General features: G+C 40.2%; 1 protein-coding gene across 2 annotated transcripts in view; it reads right to left on the reverse strand.

Moving 5' to 3' along the window:
• TRAPPC8 (trafficking protein particle complex subunit 8) overlaps nt 1-12,401 on the reverse strand; it is a 563,274-nt gene that overhangs the window by 23,251 nt on the left and 527,622 nt on the right. The gene's annotated exons all lie outside the window — the stretch shown is intronic.

The following is a 12,401-nucleotide window of genomic DNA, read 5'->3' on the forward strand; positions in this document are numbered from 1 at the left end:
GTAAACTTTAGCTAATCAAATGCTATATATAATCTTAAAGTCTTAAATGTACCATCACTTTAAGACTGGGAAAGGACATGCATTTTTCTACATAATCAAAAAACACATATTCACTGTTCAGAACTCTTGGCTGATGGCTTTCAATTATATTTGTCTATTCCACGTCTGACACCTAAAATTCACATCAGAGGGGGCGGAGCTATAGATCAGTGTGAGCAGACGTGCCTGAACTAAGCTCCGTAAAATTACTAACTTTAAAAAAATATATCAGCACACTAAAATAACCGCAAAATAACCACAAACTGCCCTAAATAACTGGGACGATAGCCTGGGATTGCAGCTGGGGCCAAAGAGGCACAAATTTGGTGACCAGACAATTATATGGCTGGATAGAGGTGACAATTGATAGAGGCCTGCACGCTCATCCACGACTGGGAGTTCTTCCCTCACCCTATCCGTGTCCTACCATCCCTGTGAGTTGTGGGGGAATCCAAAGGCGGAAAAACACAGAAGGAGCCGACCGGGAACTACCGCAAACGGTGAAGTACCGTAGCATCTACAGACGCCATTACCGGTCCAACAAACATGACAACCCCCCAGGTGTGAGGACAATCCTAACAGACACTGGAGCCTTTGACCAATAAGTGGGGACATAGATCTACCTCGGAGGGATCCGTTGTCCTGTGATCCTCCCGGGAACGAGCCGCCATCTTGCCTCATTTGTAAGTGCGCCAGAGTAAACCACTACACAGACACTCTGCAGCGTTAGCCACATAACCCTTTAACAGGGGCCCAGACCTTGCTGCTACACAGGGGCTATAAAGAAAACACTGCCCCAAGATATAAGAGGGTGTTTTGTCCTATTTACTTAAAAATTAAGCCTCAGAAACACAATAGGAGGTAGAAGAGAGGGCTGGTCTGTTGGGATAACAGGGGAACTTTGTATACAAAACAGGCAGCAGACTGGCGTCTCCTCAGGGAATCATAATCAAAAGGAGATTGCCCACTCACCTTAGCACCCACAGAGTGGTATATACCAAAATTGCTGCAAATCAACACTGAGTGCAGGGCTGGAAGCTAGTTGTAACAGGCAGAGATAAGGAAGATTGAATGAACATTTTACTGGGTCCCTCCTTAGCACAGCAGTGATTTAGTTTCCAGAAGGAAAAGGGAAAGAAAAAAGTCAACATTACAGCTTAACATAACCCAAACAACACAGAAGAGACCACCCTTAATGCCCTCTCCCCTTCCTTTTCCTGCCAGCCTTTAGGGGCGACAGGTCATATCCCCTACACCTTTTCCCGTGATCGTCCTGTGAGGACAATTGCCCTGGGGAGAAGGGTATATTTAAAAAATTGGGCCTCAAAGCCACTGAAAGAGACTTAATTGGGAGTCATACAGTTTACAAAACCTACTAATATGATATTTTATACCCACAATTAAAGACATCTCCAAAACACCACTTCACCCATACCCCTGAACTGTGAGTGGTGGCATGTAGTCTGCACGACAGAGCCACATGGGGAAGCTCGTCTAACAAGCCAATAAGCAGAATAAACTGAACTCCTCCAGCCTATGGAATAATACTACCCTCCCGCATTCCACAAGATGAGACCACAATAGGGGAGATAAGAGATACTGTGATGCCATAATAACCAATGACTACTGTCCCTCCACATTTAACCAGCAGCAAAAGACCACCTGACCACGACACTTACTACGTTTTCTCATAGGTGGGAACCAATCAAGCACCACAAAGGGACAGTACATACTCCTTGACAGTAAAATGGCTACCAAGAGAGTAGTGAAGGCGGATAAGTCAGCTACTAAACCTACTACAGTGTCCTCCTTCTTTAAGTCTTCGCAACCTAACAAAAACATAATTTATGTAAGAACTTACCTGATAAATTCATTTCTTTCAGATTAGCAAGAGTCCATGAGCTAGTGACGTATGGGATATACATTCATACCAGGAGGGGCAAAGTTTCCCAAACCTTAAAATGCCTATAAATACACCCCTCACCACACCCACAAATCAGTTTAACGAATAGCCAAGAAGTGGGGTGATAAGAAAAAAGTGCGAAAGCATAAAAAATAAGGAATTGGAATAATTGTGCTTTATACAAAAAAATCATAACCACCACAAAAAAGGGTGGGCCTCATGGACTCTTGCTAATATGAAAGAAATTAATTTATCAGGTAAGTTCTTACATAAATTATGTTTTCTTTCATGTAATTAGCAAGAGTCCATGAGCTAGTGACGTATGGGATAATGACTACCCAAGATGTGGATCTTTCCACGCAAGAATCACTAGAGAGGGAGGGATAAAATAAAGACAGCCAATTCCTGCTGAAAATAATCCACACCCAAAATAAAGTTTAATGAAAACATAAGCAGAAGATTCAAACTGAAACCACTGCCTGTAGTACTTTTCTACCAAAAACTGCTTCAGAAGAAGAAAACACATCAAAATGGTAGAATTAGTAAAAGTATGCAAAGAGGACCAAGTTGCTGCTTTGCAAATCTGAACAACCGAAGCTTCATTCCTAAACGCCCAGGAAGTAAAAACTGACCTAGTAGAATGAGCTGTAATCCTTTGAGGTGGAGTTTTACCCGACTCGACATAGGCATGATGAAATAAAGATTTCAACCAAGATGCCAAAGAAATGGCAGAAGCTTTCTGGCCCTTTCTAGAACCAGAAAAGATGAAAAATAGACTAGAAGTCTTTCGGAAAGACTTAGTAGCTTCAACATAATATTTCAAAGCTCTAACAACATCCAAAGAATGCAATGATTTCTCCTTAGAATTCTTAGGATTAGGACATAATGAAGGAACCACAATTTCTCTACTAATGTTGTTAGAATACACAACCTTAGGTAAAAATTCAAAAGAAGTTCGCAACACCGCCTTATCCTGATGAAAAATCAGAAAAGGAGACTCACAAGAAAGAGCAGATAATTCAGAGACTCTTCTGGCAGAAGAGATGACCAAAAGAAACAAAACTTTCCAAGAAAGAAGTTTAATGTCCAATGAATGCATGGGTTCAAAAGGAGGAGCTAGAAGAGCCCCCAGAACCAAATTCAAACTCCAAGAAGGAGAAATTGACTTAATGACAGGTTTTATACGAACCAAGTCTTGTACAAAACAATGAATATCAGGAAGATTAGCAATCTTTCTGTGAAAAAGAACAGAAAGGGCAGAGATTTGTCCTGTCAAGGAACTTGCGGACAAACCTTTATCTAAACCATCCTGAAGAAACTGTAAAATTCTCGGAATTCTAAAAGAATGCCAGGAAAAAAGATGAGAAGACACCAAGAAATATAAGTCTTCCAGACTCTATAATATATCTCTCTAGATACAGATTTACGAGCCTGTAACATAGTATTAATCACAGAGTCAGAGAAACCTCTTTGACCAAGAATCAAGCGTTCAATCTCCATACCCTTAAATTTAAAGATTTGAGAACCTGATGGAAAAAAAGGACCTTGCGACAGAAGGTCTGGTCTGAACGGAAGAGCCCACGGTTGGCAAGAGGCCATTCGAACAAGATCCGTCCATGCTGGAGCTACCTGCAGAACAAACAAGCATTCCTTCAGAATCTTGGAGATTACTCTTGGAAGAAGAACTAGAGGTGGAGAGCTATAGGCAGGATGATACTTCCAAGGAAGTGATAATGCATTCACTGCCTCCGCCTGAGGATCCCGGGATCTGAACAGATACCTGGGAAGTTTCTTGTTTAGATGAGAAGCCATCAGATCTATTTCTGGAAGTTCCCACATTTGAACAATCTGAAGAAATACCTCTGGGTGAAGAGACCATTCGCCCGGATGCAACGTTTGGCGACTGAGATAATCCGCTTCCCAATTGTCTATACCTGGGAAATGAACCGCAGAGATTAGACAGGAGCTGGATTTCGCCCAAACCAGAATTCGAGATACTTCTTTCATAGCCAGAGGACTGTGAGTCCCTCCTTGATGATCGATGTATGCCACAGTTGTGACATTGTCTGAAAACAAATGAACGACTCTCTCTTCAGAAGAGGCCAAGACTGAAGAGCTCTGAAAATTGCACGGAGTTCCAAAATATTGATCGGTAATCTCACCCCCTGAGATTCCCAAACCCCTTGTGCCGTCAGAGACCCCCACACAGCTCCCCAACCTGTAAGACTTGCATCTGTGAAATTACAGTCCAGGTCAGAAGAACAAAAGAAGCCCCCTGAACTAAACGATGGTGATCTGTCCACCACGTCAGAGAGTGTCGTAAATCGGTTTTAAAGATATTAATTGAGATATCTTTGTGTAATCCCTGCACCATTGGTTCAGCATACAGAGCTGAAGAGGTCGCATGTGAAAACGAGCAAAGGAGATCGCGTCCGATGCAGCAGTCATAAGACCTAAAATTTCCATGCATAAGGCTACCAAAGGGAATGATTGTGACTGAAGGTTTTGACAAGCTGATATCAATGTTAGACTTCTCTTGTCTGATAAAGACAGAGTCATGGACACTGAATCTATCTGGAAACCTAAAAAGGTTACCCTTGTCTGAGGAATCAATGAACTTTTTGGTAAATTGATCCTCCAACCATGATCTTGAAGAAACAACACAAGTCGATTCGTATGAGATTCTGCTAAATGTGAAGACTGAGCAAGTACCAAGATATCGTCCAAATAAGGAAAAACCAATACCCTGTTCTCTGATTACAAACAGAAGGGCACCGAGAACCTTTGTAAAAATTCTTGGAGCTGATGCTAGGCCAAACGGAAGAGCCACAAACTGGTAATGCTTGTCTAGAAAAGAGAATCTCAGAAACTAAAAGTGATCTGGATGAATCGGAATATGCAGAAATGCATCCTGTAAATCTATTGTAGACATATAATGCCATTGCTGAACAAAAGGCAGGATAGTCCTTACAGTTACCATCTTGAATGTTGGTATCCTTACATAACGATTCAATATTGATAGATCCGGAACTGGTCTGAAGGAATAGACCTTCTTTGGTACAATGAAGAGATAGAATAAAACCCCAGCCCCTGTTCCAGAACTGGAACCGGCATAATTACTCCAGCCAACTCTAGATCTGAAACACATTTCAGAAATGCTTGAGCCTTTGCTGGGTTTACTGGGACACGGGAAAGAAAAAAATCTCTTTGCAGGAGGCCTTAACTTGAAGCCAATTCTGTACCCTTCTGAAACAATGTTCTGAAACCAGAGATTGTGAACGGAATTGATCCAAATTTCTTTGAAAAAAACGTAAACTGCCCCATACCAGCTGAGCTGGAATGAGGGCCGCACCTTCATGGGGACTTAGGAGCTGGCTTTGGGTTTCTATAAGGCTTGGATATATTCCAAACTGAAGATGGTTTCCAAACTGATACCGCTCCTGAGGATGAAGGATCAGGCTTTTGTTCCTTGTTGTGATAAAAGGAACGAAAACAATTATTAGACCTAAATTTACCTTAGATTATTTATCCTGTGGTAAAAAAGTTCCCTTCCTTCCAGTAACAGTTGAGATAAAAGAATCCAACTGAGAACCGAATAATTAATTACCCTGGAAAGAAAGGGATAGCAAAGTTGACTTAGAAGACATATCAGCATTCCAAGTTTTAAGCCATAAAGCTCTTCTAGCTAAAATAGTTAGAGACATATACCTGACATCAACTCTAATGATCAAAGATGGCATCACAAATAAAATAATTAGCATGTTATAGAAGAATAATAATGCTATGAGAATTATGATCTGTTACTTGTTGCGCTAAAACTTCTAACCAAAAAGTTGAAGCTGCAGCAACATCCGCTAAAAATATAGCAGGAGTAGAGACAGCCCCATTAACCTTAGGGATTTTGTCCCAAACTCTAATCTGTCAGATGGCACAGGATATAATTGCTTAAAACGTTTTAAAAGGAGTAAATGAATTACCCAAATTATTCCATTCCCTGGAAATTACTTCAGAAATAGCATCAGGGACAGGAAACACTTTTGGAATAACTACAGGAGATTTAAAAACCTTATTTAAACGTTTAGTTTTAGTATCAAGAGGACCAGAATCCTCTATTTCTAATGCAATTAATACTTCTTTAAATAAAGAACGAATAAATTCCATCTTGAACAAATACAAAGATTTATCAGCATCAACCTCTGAGACAGAAACCTCTGAACCAGAAGAACCATTATCAGTATCAGAATGATGATGTTCATTTTAAAAATTCATCTGAAAAAAGAGAAGTTTTAAAAGACTTTTATGTATACTAGAAGGAGAAATAACAGACATAGCCTTCTTAACGGATTTAGAAACAAAATCTCTTATGTTATCAGGAACACTCTGAGTATTAGATGTTGACGGAACAGCAACAGGTAATGTAACAGTACTAAAGGAAATTTTATCTGCATTAACAAGTTTGTCATGACATTTAATACAAACAACAGCTGAAGGAACAGATACCAAAAGTGATACACTTAGCTTTGGTAGCTCCAGCACCGGGCAGCGATTTTCCTGAAGTATCTTCTGACTCAGTTGCAACGTGGAACATCTATGACAAAAATGACGCCACATCCGGAACGCCGACACTTTTGACGCAAAAGAACGTAAAAAATGACGCAACTTCCGGCAACACATATGACGCCGGAAACAGAAAAAAAAAATTTGCGCCAAAAAAGTCCGCGCCAAGAATGACGCAATAAAATGAAGCATTTTCAGCCCCCGCGAGCCTAACAGCCCACAGGAAAAAAGTCAATTTTTTTAAGGTAAGAAAAAATGATTGATTCAAATGCATTATCCCAAATATGAAACTGACTGTCTGAAAATAAGGAATGTTGAACATCCTGAGTCAAGGCAAATAAATGTTTGAATACATATATTTAGAACTTTATAAAAAAGTGCCCAACCATAGCTTAGAGTGTCACAGAAAATAAGACTTACTTACCCCAGGACACTCATCTACATGTTGTAGAAAGCCAAACCAGTACTGAAACGAAAATCAGCAGAGGTAATGGTATATATATAAGAGTATATCGTCGATCTGAAAAGGGAGGTAAGAGATGAATCTCTACGACCGATAACAGAGAACCTATGAAATAGACCCCGTAGAAGGAGATCATTGCATTCATATAGGGAATACTCTCCTCACATCCCTCTGACATTCACTGCACGCTGAGAGGAAAACCGGGCTCCAACCTGCTGCGGAGCGCATATCAACGTAGAATCTAGCACAAACTTACTTCACCACCTCCATAGGAGGCAAAGTTTGTAAAACTGATTTGTGGGTGTAGTGAGGGGTGTATTTATAGGCATTTTAAGGTTTGGGAAACTTTGCCCCTCCTGGTAGGAATGTATATCCCATACGTCACTAGCTCATGGACTCTTGCTAATTACATGAAAGAAACTAACAAGGATATGGAGGCGGATTCGGATCACGACTCCACATCACAAATAGAAGATAACACCCCATTAACTAAAGCTGACCTGCGGACCATGGTTTCAAAAAAAGACATTGCCGACAACTTTGAGAAACTATGGGAGAAAATTGATTCCATTCATTCATCAGTTACCAGCAGCCTGTCTGAGATAAATCCGATTTGACAGACATGGGGAATAGGATAGATATACTTGAGGACCAGAAAGGTGCCATTGTGGAGAATGTGGATGAAATGTCGCAGGTGGTCTCAACACAACAACAACAACAACTGCTGGAATTCCAGGATAAACTAGATGACCTGGAGAATAGAAGCAGGAGGAATAATCTCAGGTTGAAATGAGTTCCAGAGGAGATAACCACTGCGTAGCTCCCGGCATACCTTGCGCAACTTTTCACCCAGATCACAAGCTCGCCTTCCGATTACACCTTCCACGTTGAGAGAGCTCATAGGGCACTAAAAGCTAAACCAAAGGCGGGCCTCCAACCAAGGGATATAGTTATTAAAATGACTTTCTATCCAGACAAAGAGAAGACCCTCCAGGCTGCTAGAAAACAACCCACTTTCAAATTTCAAGGCAACGTGATCCAATTCTACCAGGACCTGAGCCTCCGGACCCTGCAAAGGCGAAGTGCCCTGCGACCCCTTACCTCTTTGTTGAGGAAACAGCAGATACCATACAGGTGAGGTTTCCCTTTCGCACTAATTATAACAAAAGACACTAAAGTCATAACTATCAAGGAACCAGAAGATATCCCTGAAGTGTGTGAGATGTTGGGTTTGGAGACCCCTCCGCTACCCGAGAGAGAATCAACCTTGGCACATAGGCCGACCTTTACACGTACAGAAGACCAATCAAAGTGGCAAAAATCAAGACAAAAGAAGTTGAAGACAAAAGAACCCAGAGATAAAGAATTCTAACTAAAGATTTCTTCTTACCCCCCTGGAACTCAGGGGAAAGAGACTTTTCCAACTGGGCTCTAATGCCGGGACGATTAAAGTAGAAGAAGACGCTAGGAGGAGTGAGCCAGGCTATGTAGAATTCACAACTGACATTATTGAGACATAGGCAAACTAGTATATAGATAGTTATTCTAAATTCCATAGGCGGTGTTTACGTTTACGTTATTGTTATATGACCAATGGTTTTTTTCAATGCTTTTCTATTAAGATAATGTTGATATAGTTAGACGGGCTTTCCCAGCCCTCCCCTTTATAAAGGGACAAATGAGGAAAATGCAACATTTAATAAGTTATTTTTTTCAAATGTATTATCCCAATGTTAAGGATAAAGTTTTGGTTGTTTTCCCCACTAGGGGGATATGTTTACCATATCCAAATGTTTTTTTTTCTTTTCAGAGATACTTCCGTGGCGCACCCCCGTAAAACCCAAGCTCCGAAGACTAGCAACACAATGAGTAAGACTTCCCATCTTAAAGGGACAGTAAATCTTAAAAATAATGTTATATAATTCTGCACATAGTGCAGAATTATATAACATTATTTAAGTGCTATAGTTATAAATGCCTTTTTTACCTTTTAATATGTTAAAAATATGGCGCTTTTACAGACCCGCTCTCTGCTCAGCGGGTCTGTTATATTTAGTCAGCGCATCGGGCCAGTTGTATAGTCACAGCCCGGCCCGACCGCGCCATAGCACTAAGTGCAGCTCGCTCCTGTGACAAAATTAGGGAGAGATGTAAAGCTTCATCTATCCCCCTCATAGAAACAGAACAGGGGCATTGACGTCTGACCCACAAACCATAGTAGACACATTTGACACTTTTTATAGCAAACTATATGATGGACGAAAGGTCATACATAGTACAGAGACAGACAAATGCACTGAAGAGTTCCTAGCAAATTGCCCATTAAAAAGACTTACTAAAGACCAAACTGATAGCCTTAATGCCCCAGTTACCAACCAGGAGATATTGAGAGCAGTGATGGACCTTAAACCTGGTAAAGCAGCAGGCCCTGACAGCTTTTCGGGAGAATACTATAAATTGTTTTGTGGCACCTTAATCCCACATTTGACCAAATTTTGCAATTATATACTGGAAGGGAACCCTATCCCGAGAGAGTTGCTGTTAGCAAAAATAGTGGTGATCCCCAAACCCGAAAGAGATCATAAAAGATGTAAAAACTACTGACCAATTACATTAATAAACAAGGATTTGAAACTTTTTACGAAGGTATTGGCAAACCGACTTAAGGAAATTCTCCCTGCTTTGATACATCCAGATCAGGTGGGATTTATTAAAGACAGGGAAGCCCCAGATAATATACGTAGAATTACTAACCTTATTCACCATTTAAAGAGACAGGGGACGCCTTCTCTGTTATTGTCGCTTGATGCAGAGAAGGTGTTTGATAGAATTGACTGGAGATACATGACCCTAGTTCTGAAAAAGATGGGCTTTGATGGTTCCTTTATGACAGCTATAAGTGCAATCTACTCACTACCACAGGCTCAGGTGACTGCGGGAGACTATAGGTCGGCCACCTTCCCCATACTCAATGGCACGAGGCAGGGGTGCCCCCTGTCGCCGCTGTTATTTGCGCTCTGTATTGAGCCATTAGCAGCTAGAATAAGAACACACCCAGACATAGAGGGAGTTAAAGTAGGACATTCAGAATACAAACTGGCCCTATTCGCAGATGATATTCTATTGACAATTACAAAACCTCTCATATCCTTACCGAATTTATATGCGGTGTTAGCAGCTTTCTCAAACATCTCAGGCTACAAAATCAATTCGGATAAATGTGAAGTTCTTCCCATTGCCATTCCCCTTCATACTCAGAAACTGTTGGAGCTAAACTTTGATTTTAAGTGGGTCAAACATACACTTAAATATCTGGGGATTAACCTTCCACAACAGATACAACTCCTATACAAATACAATTATCCACCTCTATTCCGAAAAATTAGACAAGACATCACAAAGTGGTGTAAATACAACTTCTCTTGGTTGGGCAGGTTGGCAGCAGTCAAAATGACTATTTTACCCCGATTACTTTACCTATTCAGAGCATTGCCAATAAAGATTGTCAACGCAGATTTAGAAAAACTACAGACAGATCTCTCAGCACCTCTTAAGCTACATTGGTTTATTTACTTGCAGCTGAAGTCTTCTCTTCAGGAATTCCTTAAAAATGCACCTGGTAGAGTCGCTACAGTGTTAGAAATTTCCAGCATCAGTCCACATAGGACCAAACACTCTATATCCAGGCTATATGTGGCACTTCAATCCCCCCCAAATGCGCCTAAAACTCACATAATGTTGGCTTGGGAACGGGACCTAGGTATAGTAAAAGATAGACAGGAATGGGAAACAATATTCCAACTAGGAGATAAGGGCCTATTAAGCGTTGATTTGAAAGAAAATGCACTGAAAACAGCCTTCCGATGGTACTTAACCCCAATTAGGACTTCTCATATGAGTCCTCAGGGAAGCAACTTGTGCTACAGAGGTTGCGGACAGAGAGGCACATACAAACACATGTGGTGGGATTGTGAGATTGTCCAAGAGGTGTGGAGGAGACTCTCTTCATTTATAGGTCAGTTGGTGGATGAGGAGCTTACCCTTACCATACAACAAGCACTACTACACGAACCTATAGAAATTTACCATAGACACCTGAACACCTTCATTAGAATCCTATGTACAGTCACCAGAATATGTATAGCGAGACACAGGAAAGTAGGGGCTCCAACATGGACAGAGATATACAATAAAATACAACTCACATATGCTATGTATGAAGCAGCAGCGGGAATTCTAAACAATAGAGAGACAATGCAAAAGGTCTGGTTCTACTGGATAAGTAGACAGGAACAATCATCTAGGGTCTTAACTTAGTATGAGCTGATGTCGGGTTGGCGGGGGTGCGTCGTGGAACGAGGGACTCTACTCCTCAGGTAAAGTGCTATCTACAAAAAGAGTCACTGTTTTGTGTGAATGGAGAAGGGTTTACCCCCTTCCTTTTTTCCCCCTTTTTAATTTTTTTTTCTTTTCTTTTTCCTGTTGTTCTCTGTTGGTTTGTTAGTTTGTAGTTTTGTTAACAAAGATGGGGGACTGACAAACCTCTGTTCTTCTTAGTTTTTAATTTGTTTTGTTTAACCTGATTGCAACGTATCTCACAATTGTGTTGTTCTTTGGTGTGAGCAGTTTGATAAAAAATAAGCAGAAAATACACTAGGTTGTATCAACTTCACGCTGAAAACAATGGACATCTAAGAAGGTATGCAAGCAGAAGTATTATCTTCTAATATGACTTAAAGACCTGTACTTTAGTTGTAATGAGAATGTAATGATAATTTCACTTTGTATACACATGGTAAAAAATGTTTTCAATAAAAAAGTATTTAAACATAAAATTCACATCAAAGTAGCAAAGTATGCATCAGTTATTGGAAACAAAGTGGAATGAAAATCTATTACGCTTTGCATATCTGTCCTTTGTATCAATACCAAGGATGCAATAACTTGCCCATCTGCCTGAGTGACATACATACTTCAAATCACAACGTACTTTATTAACCCAAGCTGGGTGGATTTGATTTAAATCATTAGTCAGTACTCTATTTTAATCATGGTTTTCTACATTTCATTTTTACAATAATAACTTTTCAGATTACTTTTCCAGTTACATCAGTAAACAAAATTGATGCTTACCTGATAAATTCATTTATTTCATGACGTTGAGAGTCCACAAGCCATTACTCCTGGTGGCCAAGAGTGGAATTCCCAGGAGTAATGGTGGGTGGGGTGGACTCTCACCACATTATGAAAAAAGTTACTGATTTATTTATATACAAATATAAACACATAGATAATTATAAAATTATTGGGAGGTGAAATAGGTTAATCATTCATATTTGATCAGCTTTTCAGCCGTATTTTAGTAAAACGAGAAAAATAATTATTACCTTAAAGGGACAGTCAACACCAGAATTTTTGTTGTTTAAAAAGAAAGATAAT

The sequence above is a fragment of the Bombina bombina genome, chromosome 5 (assembly GCF_027579735.1).
Source record: "Bombina bombina isolate aBomBom1 chromosome 5, aBomBom1.pri, whole genome shotgun sequence".
Lineage (NCBI taxonomy): Eukaryota > Metazoa > Chordata > Amphibia > Anura > Bombinatoridae > Bombina > Bombina bombina.